The sequence below is a fragment of the Muscardinus avellanarius genome, assembly GCF_963383645.1.
Source record: "Muscardinus avellanarius genome assembly, chromosome: X".
Lineage (NCBI taxonomy): Eukaryota > Metazoa > Chordata > Mammalia > Rodentia > Gliridae > Muscardinus > Muscardinus avellanarius.
Genome location: NC_137792.1, coordinates 82,278,178 through 82,301,254, shown reverse-complemented (window position 1 = coordinate 82,301,254; position 23,077 = coordinate 82,278,178). Strand labels below are relative to the sequence as shown.

Genomic DNA, 23,077 nt, shown 5'->3' with positions numbered 1-23,077 from the left:
TCAGGGATTTATATACTCAAAACCTTCAAATTCAGACTGATCAATCTTCCTCACAATGTCATTGTCATCATCTGGAGTGAGCTGAACAGGTTCATTAGTTAACTGAGAATCAAAGTTGTCCAAACCAAATTCTCCAGAAATATTTAGTTTACAGGGAGACTCCACTTGCTTTTGCTCCATCATATCCCAATCAACATTTCAGAAGAATAAATTTCCCTGAATATCAGGAAAATCGATTTGAAGATTACAACCTAATCATTCTTTTTAGGCCCGTTTTGAGAAAACTCTTCAGGATACTTGCAGATTTTATAAACAGAGTATATGGTATACAAATTTCTTTTTTCAAAATAACTTGGAAGAGATAATCTTCTGTGTTTTGGTCATAATTATCAGAGCTCCCAACAAAATCAAATGGAGACCTTCCTGCCAGCATCTCAAACATCAGGACTCTAAGACGTCACCAATCAACACTGAAACCACAATCCTCTGCTCTCAAAATTCAGGAACAATGTAATTAGTAGTACTACAGAAAGTGCTGATCTCCTGGTCATAATCCTTTCTTACACATGCCATTGTCAGTGAATTTAATATTTCCTTCATTGTTCAGTAATACATTGGCCAATTTGAAATCTCTATAAATTATCCGTCGCTCATGAATACAATTTAAAGCTAGACTGATTTCTGTAGAGTAAAACCTGGCATGTTCTTCAGGAAGTTTTCCTTGTTGCTGCACATGAAACATAAGATCACCTCTATTTACATACTCTTTAACAAAGGACAATCTGCTTCCTGTATTAAAGCAAGAATGCAGCCCGGCAAGAAAAAGATAATTGGATGCCTGTTTAAATTCATACTTCTGTTTGTTCCTAATGCTTTTTATTGGTGCATTATATTCATACATCATATTGGGGTAAAAAAAAAACTTGTATGTACATACCTGTACACATCATTGATTTAACCCCTACCCAATTCCCACCCCATTCCCTCCCCATCCATCCTTCCCTTGAGGGATCTTTACTGACCCTTTGTCTGGAAGATTGGTCTAGTATTGTGAGAGGTGTGTTGAAGTCTCCCAGTATTATTGTGTTGGGATTTATGTGTGACTTCATGTCACAAAGAGTTTGATTTATGAAAGTAGTTGCGCCTATGTTTGGGGCATAGATGTTGATTATTGTTATTTCCTTTTGCTGGATTATGCCTTTGACCAGTAAAATATGACCTTCTTTGTCTCTTCTAATAAGTTTGGGTTTGAAGTCTAACTTGTCTGATATCATAGTTGCTACTCCTGCTTGCCTTCAAGTTCCATTAGCATGGATTACCTTGCACCAGCCCTTTACCTTGAGTTTGTTCCTATCTTTACTTGTAAGGTGTGTTTCTTGTAAGCAGCAGATGGATGAATTCTGGCTTTTAATTCATTTTGCCACTTTATGTCTTTTTATTGGGGAGTTGAGGCCTTTTACATTCAGTGTGATTATAGAGAGATAATTTTTAATTCCCAACATGTTAAGATCTTATTTCTGTTTGAGATACTGTTTATTATTCTTTGCTTAGTTGTCTGCTGGATGGGAATTCTTGTTTCTTTAGTTCTGGCGTGTATTACCCATTTCCTCTTTGCAGTTAATCTCATTGAGTATTTTCTCTAGTGCTGGTTTTGAAGACATAAATTCCTTCAGTTTCTGTTTGTCATGGAAGCTTCTTATTTCCCCATCTAATTTGATGGATAATTTTGCTGGGTAGGAAATTTTTGGCTAGAAGTTGTTTTCTTTCAGAGTTTGGAATATGTTACTCCAAGCCCTTCTGGCTTTCATGACTTGGTTTGGGAAGTCTGGAGTGATTCTAATTGGTTTGCCTCTGAAGGTCACTTGGCCCTTTGTTTTTGTTGCCTTTAAGATTCTCTCCTTTGCTTCCACCTTAGTCATTTTGACAATTATGTGGCATGGGGATCCTCTTCTCTGATCCTGTCTAAAGGGAGTTCTATAAGTTTCCTGGATCTGTGTATCAACCTCTTGCTCTATGTTTGGAAATTTTTCTGCTATTACTTCCTTGAAGAGATTGTTGATCCCTTTGGTTTCACCTTCTTTTCCCTCCTCTATTCCAATTATTCTTAGGTTAGCTCTCTTAAAATGGACCCATATTTCTTCAATGTCAGATTCCTACTGTTGGAATTTTTTTCTAAATTAGAAACTATGCATTCATTTTTGGAGTGATCACCTTCTAAGAGCGAGATTCTATTCTCTATGTGGTCTAATTGACCGTTTATACTTTGAATTGAGGACTTTACTTCAATGACTGCATCCTTTATCTCTTTGTGACTGAATTCTTTTTGAAAGTCCTGTGTTATTTCTAAAGTTATTTTCCTGATTTGATCTTCTAGAGATCTCTAAATTTCTGTGTTATCAGATTCTGATGTTGTGGGGTTGTGAGCATTCATTGCTCCATTTTTATTTTTCTTTCCCATGATTTCAGAAGTTTGTGCCTTCCCTGGGTTCTTCCCTGGGTCACTACAACTTCACTTAAGGTGCTCTGGATCTTGAGTGTGTGGTATCTCAGTCACCACTACTCCTTTACTGGGTTGTATCGCAAAGTCTCAGACCCAGGGAGTCAATCGAGGCTGCTTTAGACCATGAGGGTGCCAGGCTGGTCATTCTCCCACGAGGAGCTGAGACTATGGTGTGATATCTCTGCCACTGCCACTTCCCCACTGGGTTGAACTGCATAAATCTTCAACCCAGGGAGACTATCTGCTGAAGTCCCTGGGAGTGCAGTACTGAGATTTCTCCTCTAGAGTCCATAATTTGACTCACGGTTACTGAGTGCGCTGATGGAGCTGTAGTGGACTCATTGAACTCGCTGCTGCTGCCGCTGGCAATATGGCCCTGCTGTCACACCCTTGGCCGTGAGGCTGGCATATTTCTTCTCTGGTTTTAAGCTCTGCTCTGAGTCCCTGCAGGGTGTGCTGAGCCCGGCCCCTGGGAGCTTTTGACGCTCGTTGTGCTGAAAAAACTGCTGAATCCCTCCCGGCTGGTCCACATCTGCTCACCTCAGCTCTGTCCACACCTCCTCTCTGGAACCTGGTGGCTTGTTGAGTGCGCTGATCTGGAGCCATCTGGTGAACTTGCCACTGCTGCTGGCAGTATGGCACTGCTGCTGCATCCTTGGCCGTGAAGCCAGCATTTCTCCTCTCTGGTTTTGAGCTCAGTTCTGAGTCCCCTTCCTCTCTGGAGCCTGCTGCTGCAAGGGATGATGGCACTGGCGTGGCTCCGGCTGTGGCACTGCAGGCTGGTTTCTTTTCTGGTGTCTGGTTGTTCTTCAAGCCCTCTTTTTCTCTGTCCCTTGTATTTACAGTTTTTATTTCTCTGCTGATGGTGTTTTCTGGCTATGAAAAGGCGCTGATTTTGTGGTAATAGAGATCGATTGTTAGCGGAACTTGTAAACGTCGCTTTTCTCTGTCGCCATCTTCCCAGAAGTCCCTAATTAATGTTTTTGTCATCATTGACAATCTCTTCTTCTGCAACTTTCATTGCAAAAATAAGATCTGGGTTTTTTTAATCGAACCAATAGTACTTTGACATACTTCCTTTCCCTATTACCCAGAGCAAATCAAAATCCTGAAGACCTAAACTGGTTAAAGCTTTACCACTTTTTCTGGTGTTCATTGCCTCCTTCCCTCCAACAACTTGGTCCAAACTCTCACAACTTGAAGGATTATATGAAATTACTGTTTGCATATGGTCTGAATGCATGGACAACTGATCCATTGACATTTGTTCCAGTGACAAATAATGCCACCCACCTTCAATTGTGACAAGTTTGTGGAACTTCTTATGAACCAAGAGTTTTCAGTTGATGCCCTTATACCCCTGGTGCACAAGTCCCCATATTTGATCCCTGCAGATGGCACAGTGAGTACCCCTGTTAAGACGTTTGGCTTGAAAAGTGTAGCCATTTGCACAATAAAGTTCTTTCCAGTGGCGTGCTCCTCTGCAGTAGATAGATTCATTTTCTTCTGGACAAGGCATTCTAAGACATTCTGGTACACAAGAGAATACATGAAATCAAGAGTTCAGAATCCCTGTTTAGCGCATAAAGCCTAAAGACTTCTAACTCCAACTGAAATGATACTGTACACAAGTATCTTTCCTCATCTACCCATTTTCAAAAGGACACACATCTCAAACCTCACTGAGAAGACCCACAAAGGACATGAAAGGCTCAAAATGTATTATAATGATATCCCTGCGGTAATACGTTTTCACTCAGACCTGATGAGAGTAGTACCCATTGTTGCAGCCAGTGACCATGTAGGAAATGGTGCTGCTGTCTATCTGGGTTGGCATCGCCTCATGCACAAACCAGAACGTGGGGGCTGTGCTGGGGTTTGGAGGGCATGCCAGGCACCAAGTGGCACTCTGCTGCCAGTGTGCCTTGCCCACAGTGCCAACCCACTGGACACCTCATTGAGAAAGCCAGAACTGTGTGACTCTACCCCCAACACCTAAGGCCCCTGCCTTCTGCGCCACTCCAGAACAATCCCCCACCCGAGCAGCCAGCCCTTCTTGATGTGGCTTTGAATGCACATTGCTAGTATTTCATTTAGAAGTTTTGCATCTAAATTCACCAAGCATATAGGCCTATAGTTTTCTTTGCTTGAGCTGTCTTTTTTTGTTTTGGGTATTAATGTGATGTTGGCTTCATAGAATATATGTTGGAGAGTCCTGTTTCTTTCTATATCATGGAATACATTAAAGACTATTGGGGTTAGCACTTCTATGAAGGTTTTATGAAATTCACCTTAGAAACCATCTGATCCTAGGCTTTTTTTATGGCAAGCACTTTTATTGCTGCTTCAATTTTGTTGGTTGCTATCAGTTGGTCTAAATTTTCCATATCTTCTCAACTCAATTTATGAAGATTGTTTGTGTCTAGAAATATGTCAGTTTCTTCTAGGTGTTTCATTCTGTTGGAGTATAGTTTTTCAAAGTAGTTTCTCATAATTCCCTGGATTTCATGATGTCAGTCATAATATCACCATTTTCCTTTATTATTTTAGTAATTTGGGTTGATTCATTCTTTTGGTTAAGTTATCTAATGGTTTATCTATCTTATTTTTTTTAAAAAACAAGCCTTTGTTTTTGTTTATTTTTGTATTTTTATTCTCTATTTCATTGATTTCTGTTCTAACTTTTTAATACTTGATAGTTTTATTTTTAATTTTCTTTTTTTATTTTTTATTGGTGCATTATATTTGTACATCATATTGGAGTAAAAAACTTGTGTGGACATACATGTACACATTACCCATTTGCCCCTACCCAATTCCCACCCCATTCCTTCCCCATTCCTTCTTCCCATGTTTGGCTTAGTTGTTGACTTCGATATGTTTAAGTACATTGTGTTCTATTTTAACAATTTTCTGTCTTCTACTGGCTTTGAAGTTAGACTGCTCCTATTTTAAAGAGCTTTAAGGTGTGTCATTAGGTTCTTTGGTGATTTTCTATTCTTATCTAGGCATTCAGTGCTATGACTTTTCCTCTTACTCCTGCCTTTAAGGTGTCCCAGAGATTTTCATATGTTGTGTGTGTATTTTCATTTGTTTCTAAGGATTTTTAGTTTCTCCCCTTCTTTTTTTGTGTGTGTGGTACTGGGGATGGAACCCAGGGACATTCTACCTTTGAGCTACACTCCCAGACCTATTTTTTATTCCTTATTTCAAAACAGGGTCTCGCTGAGTTGCAAAGAGCCTCATGAAGCAGCTGAGGCTGTCCGCGAACCACGATCCTCCAGTTTCAGCCTCCTCAATGCTGGAATTACAAGCATGCATCACCATACCCACCTTCCTTACTTCTTCTGTAACCTATTGGTGTTCAGTCTCCATCCGTTTATGTGGTATCTCTTGAAGTTCTTATACTTGATTTCTAGTCTAATTCCATTATGGTCTGAAAAGATGCAGGGGAGTATGTCACATTTTTTAAATTTGCTGGTGCTTGTTTTGTGGCCTAGGATGTGGTCTATTTTGGAAAAGATTCTGTAAGCATGTGAAAAGAATGTACATTCAGCTGTAATTGGGTAGAATATTTCTGTATGTGTCTAATAGGTTAATTTGTTTTATGGTATTCTTTAGGTTTGAGGCATCTTTATTGACCTTTTGTTTAGAAGATCATTTCAGCAGTGTAAAATGGGTGAGGTCTCCCAATGTTGTTGTATTTGTGTTGTATGTGTGACTTAATGTCATAAAGGGTTTGTTTTAAACCAAAGTGGTTTAGCCTATGTTTGTGGCATAAATGTTGACTATCACTATTTCCTCTTGCTGATTGTTCCTTTTACCAGTTAAGAGTAACCTGCTTTGTCTCTTCTGATGATCTTGGGTTTGAAGTCTAATTTGTCTGATATCATAGTTCCTACTCCTGCTTGTCTTTGCGTTACATTGGCATGAATTACCTTGCTCCAGCCCATCACCTTTACTTTGTGTGTATTTTTAACAGTAATGTATATTTTTTACAGTCAGAATATAGATGGATTTTTGTTTTTAATGCATTTTGCTACTATGGTATTTTATTGGGGAGTTGAAGCCTTTTATATTCATCATGATTATTGAGAGATTATTTTTAATTCCTAACATTTTAAGTTGTAACTTCTGTTTGAGGTAGTATTTGTTCTTCTTCAATTAGTTTTTTATTTTATGGAAATCATTTTTCCCTGAGTCTGGTGCTCATTTATTAATTTTTTGTCATTAATTTCTTTGAATATTTTCTCTAGTGCTGGTTTGAAAATCCTTTCAGTTTCTGTTTGTCATGGAAGATCTTTATTTCCTCATTGAGTTTGAGAGATATTTTTGCTCTGTAAAATAGTCTTGGCTAAATGTAGTTTTCTTTCATTGTTTGGAGTATGTTGTTCCAGGTCCTACTGATTTTTATGGCTTGGTTTGGGAAATCTGGAGTGCTTTGTCATTGGTTTATTTCTGAATTTCACTTGGCCTTTTACTTTAATTGCCTTTTAGATACTATGCTGAATCTTTTAATTGATCCTATCTAATGGAGGTCTATATGTTTCTTGTACCTGTGTGTCGAACTTTTTTTCATGTTCGAATTTTTTTTAATTTTCATTGGTGCACTGTATTCATACATCATAGTGGGATACAAAAAAACTTTTGTAGACATACATGCACACATCGCCCAGTCAGCCCCCACCCAATCCCCACCCCATTCCCTCCCCATCCCTCCTTCCCATCCTTGGCTTAGTGGTTGACATCTAGTATTATAGCAATTTATCCAAAATTAAAAATGATAATCTCACATAACAGTTTCATTTGTCTGATATCAAGCTTTTGATAACTTAAAGATAACATTTCAATATTTCTTTTTGCTTTCTTTCTTACCAGAGAATATTTTTTTCTTTTTTTTAGGTGAAAATATCATATATTTATTTTTTTTCAGAAAAAATCTATCCTAATATGAAATATGGACTCTAGATACCCAAAACAATCTCGAAAAAGAACAAAGCTAGAAGATATATATTTTCTGATTTCAAACCATATAAAGTTACAATAATTGAAACAGTGTAGTACTGTTCTAAAGGCAGATATATAAACCATTGAAGTTAAATAAAAGCCTAGATATACATTATTCCATATGTTCTCAAGTTATTTTTGACAAGATTTCCATGAACATTTGGAGGAGGAAAAATAATCTTTTAACTAAATATTGTTGAAAAATAATAATTACATGAAAAAGAATAAAATTGGACCCTTACCTAATCCCATATACAAATATTAACTCAAAATAGATAAAAGATCTAAATATAAATCTTAAGACTATAAACTTTTTTTTATTGGTGCACTGTATTCATACATCATAATAGGATACATACTTTTGTAGACATACATGCACACTTTTCCCAGTCAGCCCCCACCCAATCCCCACCCCATTCTCTCCCTATCCCTCCCTCCCATGCTTGGCTTAGTAGTTGACATCTAGTATTATGGCAATTTATCTAAAATTAAAAATGATAATCTCACATAACAGTTTCATTTGTCTGATACCAAGCTTTTGATGACTTAAAAATAACATTTCAATATTTCTTTTTGTTTTCTTTCTTACCAGAGAATATTTTTTTCTATTTTTAGGTGAAACTATCATATATTTATATATTTATTTTTCAGAAAAAAATCTATCCTAATATGGACTCTAGGTACCCAAAACGATCTTGAAAAAGAACAAAGCTTGAAGATATATATTTTCTGATTTCAAACCATATAAAGCTACAATAATTGAAACAGTGTAGTACTATTCTAAAGGCAGATATATAAACCATTGGAGTTAAATAAAAGCCTAAAGCTAAATTCTTCCCTATATTGTCAAGTTATTTTTGACAAGGTTTCCATGAACATTTGGTGGTGGAAATATTAATCTTTTAACTAAATATTGTTAAAAAAAAATAATAATTACATGGAAAAGAATAAAATTGGACCCTTACCTAATCCCATATACAAATATTAACTCAAAATAGATAATAGACCTAAATATAAATCTTAAGACTATAAACTTTTAGGAGAAAATCTGGGTCATTAAACCTCACAACATTGAAATTGGCAGTGATTTCTTGGTTATGATTTCAATGGCACAGGCAACAGAGGAGTATACAGACTCCCTAAAAAATAAAAAAATAAAAAAATTGTATATCCAAAGACAATGTAAACAGAGTTAACAGTTACTAATAGAATGGGATAAAATATTTCCAATTGTTATATCTGAAGGTATATTAATATTCCAACTAGAAATCCTAAAAATTAACAACAATGAAGGCAAACAATACCCTTTAGAGATAGGGAAAAGACTAACATAAATAATGAATCTCCACAGATAACCAATCTTAGCTGTCTGTTGGATGGAAAATCTTGTTTCTCTAGTTCTGGAGTGTGTTACCTATTTCTTCTTCGTAGTTAATCTCTTTGAGTATTTTCTCTAGTGCTGGTTTTGAAGACATAAATTCCTTCAGTTTCTGTTTGTCATGGAAGCTTCTTATTTCCCCATCTAATTTGATAGAAAGTTTTGCTGGGTAGGAAATTTTTGGCTGGAAGTTGTTTTCTTTCAGAATTGGGAATATGTTACTCCAAGCCCTTCTGGCTCTCATAACTTGGTTTGGGAAGTCTGGAGTGATTCTAATTGGTTTGCCTCTGAGTGTCACTTGGCCCTTTACTTTTGTTGCCTTTAAGATTCTCTGCTTGGCTTCCACATTGGTCATTTTGACAATTATGTGGCGTGGGGATCCTCTTCTCCTATCCTGTCTAAAGGGAGTTCTATAAGTTTCCTGGACCTTTGTATCAACCTCTTGCTCTATGTTTGGAAAATTTTCTGCTATTACTTCCTTGAAGAGATTGTTGATCCCTTTGGTTTCACTTTCTTTTCCCTCCTCTATTCCAATTATTCTTAGGTTAGCTCTCTTAAAATGGGCCCATATTTCTTCAATGTCAGATTCCTGCTGTCAGATATTTTTTTTCTAGACTAGAAACTATGAGTTCATTTTTGGATTGCTCATCTTCTAAGAGCGAGATTCTGTTCTCCATGTGTTCTAATCGGTTGTTTGTGCTTTGAATTGAGGCCTTTACTTCATTAATTGCATCCTTTATCTCTTTTTGGCTCTCTCTGAGTTCTTTTCGAAGCACCTCTATTATTTCTACAGTTATTTTCCTGATTTGATCTTCTAGAAATCTCTGATTTTCTGTTTTATCGGGTTCTGATATTGTGGGGTTGTGGGCATTTATTGCTCCAGTATTATTCCTCCTTCCCATGATTTTGGAAGTTTGTGCCTTCTCTGGGTTCTTCCCTTGGGTCACTATGACTTCCCTTAAGGTGTTCTGGATCTCGAGTCAGTAGTGTCTCAGAGCCCACTACTCCTTTACTGGGTTGGATCACAGAGTCTCCGACCCAGAGAGTCGATAGAGGCTGCTTTAGACTGTGTGGGGTGCCAGGTTGTACGTTCTCCTATGGTGTGATATTTCTGCCACCGCCCCTCCCCCACTGGGTCAAGTCCCAGGGAGTACAGTACTGGGATTTCTCTTCTGTGGCCCGCAGTTTGACTCACTGTTCTTGAGTACGCAGATGTAGCTGTACTGGCCGCACTGAATTTGCTGCTGCTGCCGCCGGTAGCAATATGGCGCCGCTGCTACGCCCTCGGCTGTGGGGCTGGCGTTTTTCTTCTTGATTTTGATTTCTACTCTGAATCCCTGCAGCGTGTGCTGAGCTCGGCCACTGGGAGCTTTAGATGCTCTCTGCGTGGAGAAATCCCGCCTAGCTGTTCCGCAGTGGCTCACCTCGGCTTGCTGTAGCCGTCCCGTGAATTCGCTGATGCCACCGGCAGTATGGCGCTGCTGCCGCGTCTGCCGCGTTCTCGGGCGTGAGGCCGGTGTATCTCTTCTGTGGCTTTGTTCTCAGTCCGCTTTCTCTCTGGAGCCTGGTGATTTTTTGTTTCACTGGTGATGGTGTTTTCTGGCTATGAAAGGCGCTGATTTTGTGGTAATGGAGATTTGTTGTTAGCGGGGCTCTTAAGCCCCGCTTTTCTCGGTCGCCATCTTCCCGGAAGTCCAAGTGACTATAAACTTTTAGAAGAAAATCTGGGTCATAAAACCTCACAACATTGAAATTGGCAGTGATTTCTTGGATATGATTTCAATAGCACAGGCAACAGAAGGGTATACAAACTCCCTAAAAAATAAAATATTGTATATCCAAAGACAATGTAAACAGAGTTAAAAGTTACTGATAGAATGGGATAAAATATTTCCAAATGCTATATCTGAAGGTATATTAATATTCCAAATAGAAATCCTAAAAATTAACAATAAAAGCAAACAATAAAATGTAGAGACAGGTAAAAGACTAACATAAATAATGAATCTCCACAGATAACCAATCTTAGTTGTCTGTTGGATGGAAATTCTTGTTTCTCTGGTTCTGGTGTGTATTACCTATTTCTTCTTTGTAGTTAATCTCTTTGAGTATTTTCTCTAGTGCTGGTTTTGAAGACATAAATTCCTTCAGTTTCTGTTTGTCATGGAAGCTTCTTATTTCCCCATCTAATCTGATAGAAAGTTTTGCTGTGTAGGAAATTTTTGGCTGGAAGTTGTTTTCTTTCAGAGTTTGGAATATGTTACTCCAAGCCCTTCTGGCTCTCATAACTTGGTTTGGGAAGTCTGGAGTGATTCTAATTGGTTTGCCTCTGAGTGTCACTTGGCCCTTTACTTTTGTTGCCTTTAAGATTCTCTGCTTGGCTTCCACATTGGTCATTTTGACAATTATGTGGCGTGGGGATCCTCTTCTCCGATCCTGTCTAAAGGCAGTTCTATAAGTTTCCTGGACCTTTGTATCAACCTCTTGCTCTATGTTTGGAAAATTTTCTGCTATTACTTCCTTGAAGAGATTGTTGATCCCTTTGGTTTCACTTTCTTTTCCCTCCTCTATTCCAATTATTCTTAGGTTAGCTCTCTTAAAATGGGCCCATATTTCTTCAATGTCAGATTCCTGCTGTCAGATATTTTTTTCTAGATTAGAAACTATGAGTTCATTTTTGGATTGATCATCTTCTAAGAGCGAGATTCTGTTCTCCATGTGGTCTAATCGGTTGTTTGTGCTTTGAATTGAGGCCTTTACTTCATTAATTGCATCCTTTATCTCTTTTTGGCTCTCTCTGAGTTCTTTTCGAAGCACCTCTGTTATTTCTACAGTTATTTTCCTGATTTGATCTTCTAGAAAAATCTGAATTTCTGTTTTATCGGGTTATGATTTTGTGGGGTTGTGTTCATTCATTGCTCCATATTTATTCTTCTTTCCCATGATTTCAGAAGTTTGTGCCTTCTCTTGTTCTTCCCTTGGGTCACTATGACTTCACTTAAGGTGCTCTGGATCTCAATTCTGTGGTATCTCAGTCCCCACTACTCCTTTACTGGGTTGTATCGTAGAGTCTCAGACCCAGGGAGTCAATCGAGGCTGCTTTAGACCATGGGTGGTGCCAGGTTGGGCGTTCTCCTATGGTGTGATATCTCTGCCACCGTCACTCCCCCACTGGGTCAAGTCCCTGGGAGTGCAGTACTGGGATTTCTCCTCTGGGGCCCGCAACTTGACTTGCTGTTGTTGAGTACGCAGATGGAGCTGTAGTGGACTCGGTGAGTTCGCTGCTGCTGCCGCCGGTGGCAATCTGAAATTTTTTTGATAACATTTCTCTGAACAGATAATTTATTCCTTTAGTTTTGACTTCTATTCTCTCTTCTATGCCTATAATTCTTAGGTTGGCTCTTTTAAAATTGGTCCAGATCTCTTCAAAGTCCAATTTATGATGTCAATTTATTTTTTTCTAACTTATATACTATGCAATTATTTTTGGAATAGTCATCTTCTAAAAGTGAGATTCTATTTTCCATGTGCATTAGCTTACTGACCATAGTTTGTATTGATGTCTTTATTTCAATTATTGCATCCTTCACTTCCTTCACATCTTCTTTTTCATTCTTGCTCAGGGTGTCAGATTCTATATTTGTTCCTTCATTTCTTCCAGGCTCTCACTGAATTCTTTTTGGAAATCTTGTATTACTTCTACTATTAAAGTTCTGAATTGTCCTTCTGGCAATCTCTGACATTTTGTGTTGTCAGGTTCTCTTATTGTGGGGTTGTGGGAGCTAATTGTTTCTTTGCTATTCTTTGTTCTTATGATTTGATGTTTTTTAAGGTCATATTTTTGTTGCTTTTGATAGCTTTCTCTTACTCTATAGGTTTTTCTCTCTTTATTGTATCTTATTCTGGAAGTAGATGTTTACTACTAGGTATGTCTTAAAATTAAATTGCCTCTACCATATGGGTATTCTCTATTCTCTCTTGTGTATTAATCACCCTTGGATGATGGGCCTTAAAAAATCCATCCAGTATCATCCCACTGTTGTTCTGCCTATAGATCATCAGTATTAGTTTTTAGTTACTCTTGGACTTCTGCCTGCTGCAATGATGCCAATGATTGCTTCTAGGTATTAAGGTCCAAGAACCTGTCTCTTGCCTGCATTATTGGGAATAGTCTCAGAGGTGTGATTAGAGCAGTTTGTGCCTTATAAGTTTTTAAACTTCAATGTGTGGACTCTTGGCAGTTTCTTCTGTCCACCAAGGTTAGTTTGCCCTTAGTGTCTGGCAGTCCTTTCTGGTGCTTCACCTATCTGGTCCAATCTCGGCAGTAGGGATTTAGAAGTGTCGGCTGGTATTAAGAACAAGTTGAGTTGTATTCAAAGGTGAAGGATAAGTGAGGAGGAAGGAGATGGAGTAATTGATGTCAGAATAGAGTGAAGTAGAGGATAGGAATGAGTAGAATGAGAGTTTGAGTGTAGTAAGGCAATATATAGTAGATATTAGAGATAGTAAAAATATAGGAGATTTCTAGAAACCAGTGTAAAGTATTTAGATGTAGTGATATGAAATGGATTTAATACAAGACCAAAAAAGAGAAAAAAGATAGAGTAAAGAATAGATACAAGTTGTTTTTTTTTTTCAAAATGGCGACTGAGGGACACAGCACTTCTCAGTAGCTGAAGCAAATAAAGTTCAAATACTTAGAAAGCAGTGTCTTAATCAACAAAATAAATACATACCAGGAACCAAAACAGATCCAGGTACCTCGACAGAACCCTGAACTTGAAGAAGAAGAAGAAGAAGAAGAAGAAGAAGAAGAAGAAGAAGAAGAAGAACAACAACAACAACAACAACAACAACAACAACAACGACAACAACAACAACAACAACAACAACAACAACAACAAAGATCGAACACCGGACCTGCTGCAGATACTATCGGAACGCCCAGTGGCGGCGGCGGCAGCGGCAGCGGCGGCGGCGGGCTGCTTACAAGTGACGGCGGGCTGCTTGCGCGACTGCTTGCGTGGCTGCCTGCCTGAAATTACCGTGGCAAGATAATTCGGTACTGAAAATGCACCTAGGAACTCATCTTAAGCAGCGAGCAGCATACACATCAGAATTCTGTGTGCTCACTAGCGACTGGATCACAACACAAAGTCTCCAACAGAAGCCTGAACCAAGGAAGTCAGGTACCTGAGCGCGCCCAGGGAAAGTGCGGGTCCTAGTGTGCGCCACAGTTCCAAACCCCAGCACTGGCCCAAGCCTCAGAACCGAGCACTCTCCTCGTGTACCTTGTCTGCGCCCCGGTCCCCTGCTAATAGTCAGTGCCTGCGCCATTGCCACCCCTAAATCGGAGCCTGCCTGTGTGTCTAGCCCCTGCCACCTTGCCAGAGCCTGCCTTCCAGGCTGCGAAAGCCCTGTGTGCCCTGGAAATCCCCTTGGGGCACCCCCACCTTCTACGTGCCGCGGGAGGCAGAGACCATTGCTGGCCACCGCGCACTGCCTGTGCACCTGGACCTGTGAGCTCCTATCCTGCACCCCTGGCCCACCGCTGGGTGTTCCCACCCGCCCGGTAGCCAGATGCTTAGTTCTAAGTGAGAACACAGCTCAATACACCTTGGAAGAGCATACCAGCAGCAATAGGCAGCTGCATCCACTCACACCTGGATCCAGTAAAAGCAGCGCACCTAGCCTGCACTCTCGGAATAGGCAGAGCTCTGGCAGTAAGTGTGGGCATCCAGGAACTGGCATCCCTTTGCCCAGGGTACACCCTGGGACCACACCGGCTAGCCCAGCTGGAATTTCCAGAGACACAGGAAAATCCATCGGGCCACAATATCTGCACAGGACCTCAGGGGGAGGTTCCAATAATACTTTGGACATCCTCCACCCCTGCTGTAGGGAAGCACAGGCTGGAGGCTAGGGTGGTGAGTGCAGAGGTGCTGAACACAGGTTAGAATTTCGCAGAACCTGTGAATTGTACAGAATCAAATAACAGTGAAACCAGACATCCGGACACATAAACCTAAAGCAGCTAAAGGAGAGAAAGGTGTCCAAACACCCAGAGTGACCTAAGAAGATAAAAATAGAGTACAAAGAAAACTAAGAGACATTGGATGGTATTCTGAAAGCTACCAAAGCAATCAGATACGCACATAATATATGGACCTGACCCTATATGCGTAAATAAGGAGGACTGTCTGCTTTACTTTTAATGTGGATGTTCTGTTTTATTTTGCTTTTACAGTGTTTTTCTTTTGGTATGGATATTGTTGTTTTATGTTTTTTTTCTTAACCCACACTTCTTTTACTTAAACTTGTTATATATATATATTGGATAGTTTACCTTATTTTCTGATATCACACAGCGGATAGTTCCTTTTATTTTACTCTTGTTCTTTTTTCCTCTTTCTTCCTCTTTCCCTCCTTTTTTTCGTTCACCTCCTTTGACTGGGTTTTCCTTTCTTTTTCTTGAATTACACAATAGTCTTGGTATCTTGTGTGGATTTTTTTTTTATGTTTTTCTGCTCCTTCCATCACCCCTATTTACAAACCTTCCCACACTAACCTACATACGTTTTTCCCCAAAAACTTTTCCCCATAATATACCTTCTGGTTTAATACTCAAAGTATTTCTTATATCCATAATTACTCTACTAACAACAAGAGTCCTACTAGTTAACTCTCTCTCATTCCTAGCAAGATATAACCTTATCATACTTAAAGTCTTTCTCAACCTAAACATATCCTCTACCTAATCCAACTCCTTTACCAATCACCCCAGCTCCTCCCACATCACCCACCCTCAACACTGGAAAGGCTCTGCTGACTTGCCAATACCCCTAATTCCCTAATATTAAGATTAGACTAAGCATAATACGAACGATGGGTAGAAATCAGAAAAACAGGACAGAGAACGCTAAAAATATGAGAACCAGGAACTATGAAGAGACAGCAGAAATCATGAATACTGACCTACTAGAAATGCAAGAAGGTGAGTTCAGAATCTTGATGTTCAATATGATGAAAGGATTTAAAACAAGTATAGAGGAGGTTAAAGGTGAATTAGAAACACTAAAAAAGAATCAGAAAGAGGTCTGGAATGAAATGAAAGAGGCAATAAGTGAAATGAAGACAGCAATAGAAAGAAATTCTGGAAGATTAGATGAAATGGAAAACAGAATATCAATATTAGAAGACAGTACATCTCAAACCGAAAACACAGTCAGCGATATACAGAAATCTTTACAGCAACAATACCTAAACATCCAGCAATTATGGGATAATATGAAGCGTCCTAATTTACAGATAATAGGCATTGAGGAAGGGATAGAGGTACAGACCAAGGGCATCTGTAATATCTTCAAGGAAATAATCTCAGAGAATTTTCCAAATATGGAAAGAGACTTGGACCTTCAAGTCCAGGAGGCATACAGAACTCCACTGAGACAGGACCAAAGAAAAACCACTCCACGCCACATAATAACCAAAATGACCAATATAGACGCTAAGGAAGGAATCTTAAAAGCAGTGAGAACAAAAGGACGGGTAACATATAAAGGCAAAACAATAAGAATTACCCCAGACTATACAACCCAGGTCAGGAATGCTAGGAGAGACTGGTACGACGTGATTCAGACCCTGGAAGAAAATAACTTCCAACCCAAACTAATCTATCCAGCAAAACTACTATTCAAGATCAATGGTGAAATCAAAGTCTTTCAAGATAAACAGAATCTCAAAAAATTCATGAATTCAAAGCCAACACTAGAGAAAATTCTTAAAGAAATAAACCATAAGGAAGAAAAAAGAAGCAGACTTCAGAATCAGAGAAGAGAGGAAGTTAATAAGTGGGCCATTTAAGTAAAGAAGAAAGATCACACCACCCAAGAATAGACAGAACACAAAATGGCAGAAAACAAAAATCATATTTCAATAATATCTCTTAATGTCAAAGGACTTAACTCACCAATCAAAAGACATAGACTGGCAATGTGGATTAGGAAACATAATCCAAATATATGCTGTCTGCAAGAAACTCACCTCACAGCCAAAGACATTCACAGGCTGAACGTGAAAGGATGGAAAAAGATATACCATGCCACCAGTGACCAAAAAAGAGCAGGGGTAGCAACCCTGATATCCAACAAAACAGACTTTAAACTAAAACACATCAAAAGAGACAAATCAGGACACTTCCTTTTATTAAAAGGAACAATACACCAAGAAGATATAATGATGGTTAATATTTATTCCCCAAATGTGGGTGCAACCACATTTGTAAAACAAACCCTTCTGGACATAAGATCCCAAGTAGACCCAAATACAATAATTCTGGGAGACTTTAATATGCCACTCACACCACTGGATCAATCTTCAAGGCAAAAGATGAGTAAAGACACTATAGAACTAAAGGAAACCATAAACCAAATGGACCTAATAGACATTTTCAGATTATTTCAACCAGGAACTACAGAATACACTTTCTTCTCAGCAGCCCATGGAACCTTCTCCAAAATTGATCACATCCTGGGACACAAAGAAAATACCAGCAAATTCAAAAAATGTTATATAATTCCTTGCATCTTTTCAGACCACAACGGAATAAAAGTAGAAATCAACAACAGGAAACTCGAAAGAAAGTACTCAAATTCATGGGGAATGAATGACACACTATTGAATGACGAATGGGTAAGAGCAGAAATTAGGGAAGAAATAAAGAAATTTATGGAAACAAACGAAAACAGAGACACAACCTACCAAAACCTATGGGACACCATGAAGGCAGTACTAAGAGGAAAGTTTATTGCATTGAGTGCCCACATAAAAAGGACGGAGAACCACCAAGTAAAGAACCTAATGACACAACTCAAGGATCTAGAAATTCTGCAACAGTGTATTCCCAAAGCCAGCAGAAGGCAAGAAATCATCAAAATTAGAGCAGAAATAAATGAAATAGAGAACAAAAAAACAATTCAAAGAATCAATAAAACAAAAAGTTGGTTCTTTGAAAAGATTAATAGAATTGATAAACCCCTGGCCAACCTAATTAAAAGAAAAAGAGAATCAACTCAAATTATGAAAATTAGAAATGAAAAAGGAGATATCACCACAGATAGTAAAGAAATTCAAAAGATTATCAGAAACTACTTTAAAAATTTATACTCCAATAGACTTGAAAACCTGGAAGAAATTGATAGATTTCTAAGCACAGTTAACCTTCCTACACTCAACCAAGAGGACATAGCAAGCCTAAACCAACCAATAACAATCAAAGAAATAGAAATGGCAAAATTCTTCCACCAAAGAAAAGCCCAGGCCCAGATGGGTTTCCAGCAGAATTATACAAAACCTTCAGTGAACAACTAATACCAATACTACACAATATGTTCCGGGAAGTTGAAAGAGATGGAACTCTTCCAAATTCCTTCTATGAGGCCAGTATCACATTAATCCCCAAACCAAATAAAGACACCTCAAGAAAGGAAAACTACAGACCAATATCCTTAATGAACATAGATGCAAAAATTTTAAACAAAATATTAGCTATACGCATTCAAAACTATATCAAGAAAATAATACATCATGACCAAGTTGGTTACATCCCAGAAAAACAAGGCTGGTTCAACATAAGCAAATCAATACATGTTATTCACCACATAAATAGAGCCAAAACCACATCATCATAGCAATAGATGCTGAAAAAGCATTCGACAAAATCCAACACCCATTTATGTAAAAAACACTGCAAAAAATTGGGATAGAAGGAAAGTACTTCAACATCATTAAGGCAATATACTGCAAACCCAAAGCCAACATTATATTGAATGGGGGAAAACTGCAAGAATTTCCGCTACAGTCAGGAACAAGACAAGGATTCCCACTATCACCACTCCTTTTCAATATAGTCCTTGAGACTCTTGCTGCAGCAATCAGACAAGAGAAGGAAATCAAAGGAATTCACATAGGAAAAGAGGAATTAAAATTACAATGCACCAATAAAAATAAATTTTAAAAAAGAATTTTAAAAAATTATCCTTATTCGCAGATGACATGACCCTTTATCTGGAAGACCCAAAGAACTCAACCAAAAGACTTCTGGACCTGATTGACAAATTCAGCAAAGTTGCAGGTTACAAAATCAACCTAAAGAAATCAGTGGCTTTTCTTTATGCCAACAACGAATCCACAATGAAAGAAATAAAAACAACAATTCCATTCACTATAACCTCAAAACCAATAAAATACCTAGGAATAAACCTAACCCAAGACGTAAAAGACCTCTACAACAGAAACTATAAAACATTAAAGAAAGAAATTGAAGAAGACCTTGGAAGATGGAAAGATCTCCCGTGCTCATGGATAGGCAGAATAAATATCATCAAAATGGCCATTCTGCCAAAACTGATCTATAGGTTTAATGCAATTCCCATTAAAATACCAGTGACATTCTTCAGAGACGTAGAAAAATCAATCATGAACTTCATATGGAGAAAGAAAAGACCTAGAATAGCCAAAGCAATCCTCAATAATAAGAAACATGCAGGAGGCATTACAATCTCAGACTTCAAACTATACTATAGAGCAATAGTAGTAAAAACAGCATGGTACTGGCACAAAAACAGATATACTGACCAGTAGATTAGAATAGAAGATACAGAAACAAATCCACACACCTTTAGTCAATTAATCTTTGACAAAGGGGCAAAACACATACACTGGAGAAAAGACAGCCTTTTCAACAAGTGGTGCTGGGAGAACTGGCTATCCATTTGTAAAAAGATGAATCTAAACCCCTATATCTCACCAAACACAGGAATCAACTCAAGATGGATCAAAGACTTAGAAATTAGACCTGGGACTGTGAAGTTAGTAGAGGAGAGCATAGGTTCAACACTACAACATATTGGCACAGGCAGTAACTTTCTCAACAAAAGCCCCAAAGCTCAGGAAATTAAAGCAAGAATAAACAAGTGGAATAGCATCAAACTAAAAAGTTTCTTCTCATCAAAGGAAACTATCAATAACATAAAGAGGAAGCCTACAGAATGGGAAAGAATCTTTACCATCCGCCATTCTGATAGGGGGCTAATATCCAGAATATACAAAGAGCTCAAAAGACTCTACACTAGCAAAACAAACAACCCAATCAAGAAATGGGCTAATGAACTAAATAGACACTTCACAAAAGAAGAGATACAAAGGGCCAATGGATACATGAAAAGATGTTCTTCATCACTGGCCATCAGGGAGATTCCATCTAACCCCAGTCAGAGTGGCAAGCATAAAGAAATCAAACAACAACAAATGCTGGCGAGGATGTGGGGAAAGAGGAACTCTTTTACACTGTTGGTTGGAATGCAAACTAGTTCAACCACTATGGAGATCTGTGTGGAGATTCCTAAGAAAGGTGGGAATAGATCCACCATATGATCCAGCTATACCACTCCTAGGTATCTTTCCAAAGGGGTTGAATTCAGAGAAATACAGCAACATATGCATACCTATGTTCATAGCAGCACAATTTGTAATAGCAAAAATATGGAACCAGCCCAGATCACCATCAACAGATGAATGGATAGCAAAACTGTGGGAAATACACACAATGGAATTCTATTCAGCCATAAAAAAGAACAAAATTATATCATTTGCAAGCAGATGGAAAGCCCTGGAGAACATTATGTTAAGTGAGATCAGCCAAGCACAGAAGGAGAAGATACATATGTTTCCTCTAATATGCCCAAACTAGGAAACACAAAGGATATCAGTGGGACTCCAGACATTAGAGGGGAAATACTAGCCAAGTTTGAATGGAAAGATAGGAGAGGAGGAAGGCCGATCTTGATTAATGAGGGTCTACATCTGAACATGTGTAAAATTATGAATAAGACATGGTTAACCTGGACAACTATTGGTGGGAGGGGGGAAGGGAAAATGGGGACGGGGGGAGAGGGCACCAAATATAGTTTAAATGTATACTATTTATGTTCAATAAAAAAATTGTTAAAAAAAAGAATAGATACAAAAGAAGCAAGAAGCTTATAGAAGGATGAGGAAGAGAGCAAACACACACACATGCACGCACACACACACACACACACACACACACATACACAACCCTACAAATAGCATACGTGGCCTCTGCAGCCATCCTGGATCTGTATGGATACTTTCAGCCATTTAAGGTCCACTTAGCATAGTAGGTTTTTGAGCATGTTCCAAGCATTCACATTTGCTTAGTAACCTAAAGCAATGTCAGTTCGCAGCCCCACTTTTATGTCTCCTTCAGTGATTGGGACCCTGGTGTCTCTCTCTGTGTCTGTGCAGGTGCCCAGTGCCACTGGTGCCTCTCCTGCTTCAAGCCTGTCTCTCTGAGCTCTTCACAAGGTCTCTCTCTCTCTCTCTCTCTCTCTCTCTCTCTCTCTCTCTCTCTCTCTCTCTTCCCCCCCCCCATGCAGGCAGTAGGTTTCACTGGAGCTGGGCCCAATGTAAATGCAGGTCTCCATGCTTTCCATATACCCTGGGCCTGCATCTCTCTCTTTCTCTCTCTGCCTATACAGGTGGTAAGTTTCTGTGGGATAAGACCCAGTGTAAATGTGGGGCTCTGCATTATACAGAGAGGGTAGGTTGGTCTAATTTCTTCCCAGACACTATGACTGGGTGCAATGTGGTGATCTCCAGAGGCCCTGCAAGGGTACTGAGCTCTGTGGACTATAGGCCCATTCCACCCAAATGACCATTGAAGCTATCTTCTGGGGGTCTCTAGAGGCCACAGTACTGGCAGTCACAGCATGGTCAGGCCAAGATGGCTCTGCTACAGCCACTGCCACCACTACACATTCCCAAGTGATGCACAGAGAGTACTCTTTGCTGCCCTCTGTTGTACCTTCTGGCTTTGGTTCCACTGAGTTACAAGTTTTTATTGCTTTGTTCAATTTTTTCTGCCTTTATTTTTCTTTTGTCAAGAAGCTGCCTTCACAGTGATTAAATTCCAAGTCTCAAAGTGACTAAAACGTACAGTTTTCCTTAGATGCCATCTTGCTGCCTCCACCTCCAACAAGGAGGCCATTTTGAGACCATTTTGTAGTTTGAGTTTGATGTTTCATCTTGATTAGATTCATCTTATGCATTTTTGAAAAGGATATCACAAAGAAATGCTGTTTTCAACATATCCAATCAGAAGGAACATGATTTTGGTTTATTTCATTACTGATGGTGCTATCTTTGATCATTTGGTTAAGGTGGATTCCAGTCTTTCTCTGTTATAAATTAGACAATTTCTCTCTATAAATACTAAAAAAAATTCTTTAAGAATGTCTGGCCGGGCGTGGTGGCGCACGCTTGTAATCCCCGCGCTTGGGAGGCAGAGACAGGAGGATCACGCAGGTTCGAAGCCAGCTGCACGTGCTGGCTTAGGAGACCCTGTTTCCAAATAAAAATGTAAAAAATAGGTCTGGGAGTGTAGCCCGGAGGTAGAAGGGCTTCCAGGAACCCCAGTACCACAAAAAAAAAGTCTGTTTCTAAATCAATTATTTTCTACTAACTCTAACACAGAAATAAGTATTTTATATGGTAAAAAGTCAAGAACAGATTTTTTTTGTTTTGTTTTTGTTTTGTTTTGTTTTGGTTTTTCTGTGGGTGGAACCCAGAGGCTTTCTACCTCCGGGATATACTTCCAGACCTATTTTATATTTTATTTAGAAACAGGGTCTCCCTAAGTGGCTTAGAGCCTCACTAAGTAGCTGAGACTGGCTTTGAACCTGTGCGATCCTCCTGTCTCAGCTTCACAAGTGTGGGGATTATAAGTGTGCACCACCATGCCCAGCCAAGAATGTTTGGAGGACTAATAACCTTTCATTTTTATTTCAGTATTTAAGAATTTTCAGTCACTATCCCAACATTTAAAAATGATTATATGGATATTGGAAATACCAGTGGGCTAATTGATTTTATATACACATTCCTATTTACAATTATTTTTAAATATTTTCCTCTAGTTTCACATTTGTATTAGTTAACTTTCTCTCTCTCTCTCTCTCTCTCTCTCTCTCTCTCTCTCTCTCTGTGTGTGTGTGTGTGTGTGTGTGTGTGTGTGTGTGTGTGTATGTATTAAACCCAGGGAAATTGTACTTATGAGCTGTACTCCCAGTCTAATTTTATTTTTTTTATTTTGAAACAGTCTCGCTAGGTTG

At 38.9% G+C, this 23,077-nt stretch overlaps 1 pseudogene across 1 annotated transcript; it reads right to left on the bottom strand.

The window, feature by feature from the left end:
* On the bottom strand, positions 1-21,991 carry LOC308278967 (protein kinase C iota type-like; annotated as a pseudogene). The gene is made up of 4 exons: positions 21,904-21,991; positions 13,806-13,920; positions 260-866; positions 1-168 (listed from the first exon to the last, which is right to left on the bottom strand). The product of its transcript is annotated as a protein kinase C iota type-like (transcript).
* Between the last annotated feature and the right edge of the window lie 1,086 nt (positions 21,992-23,077).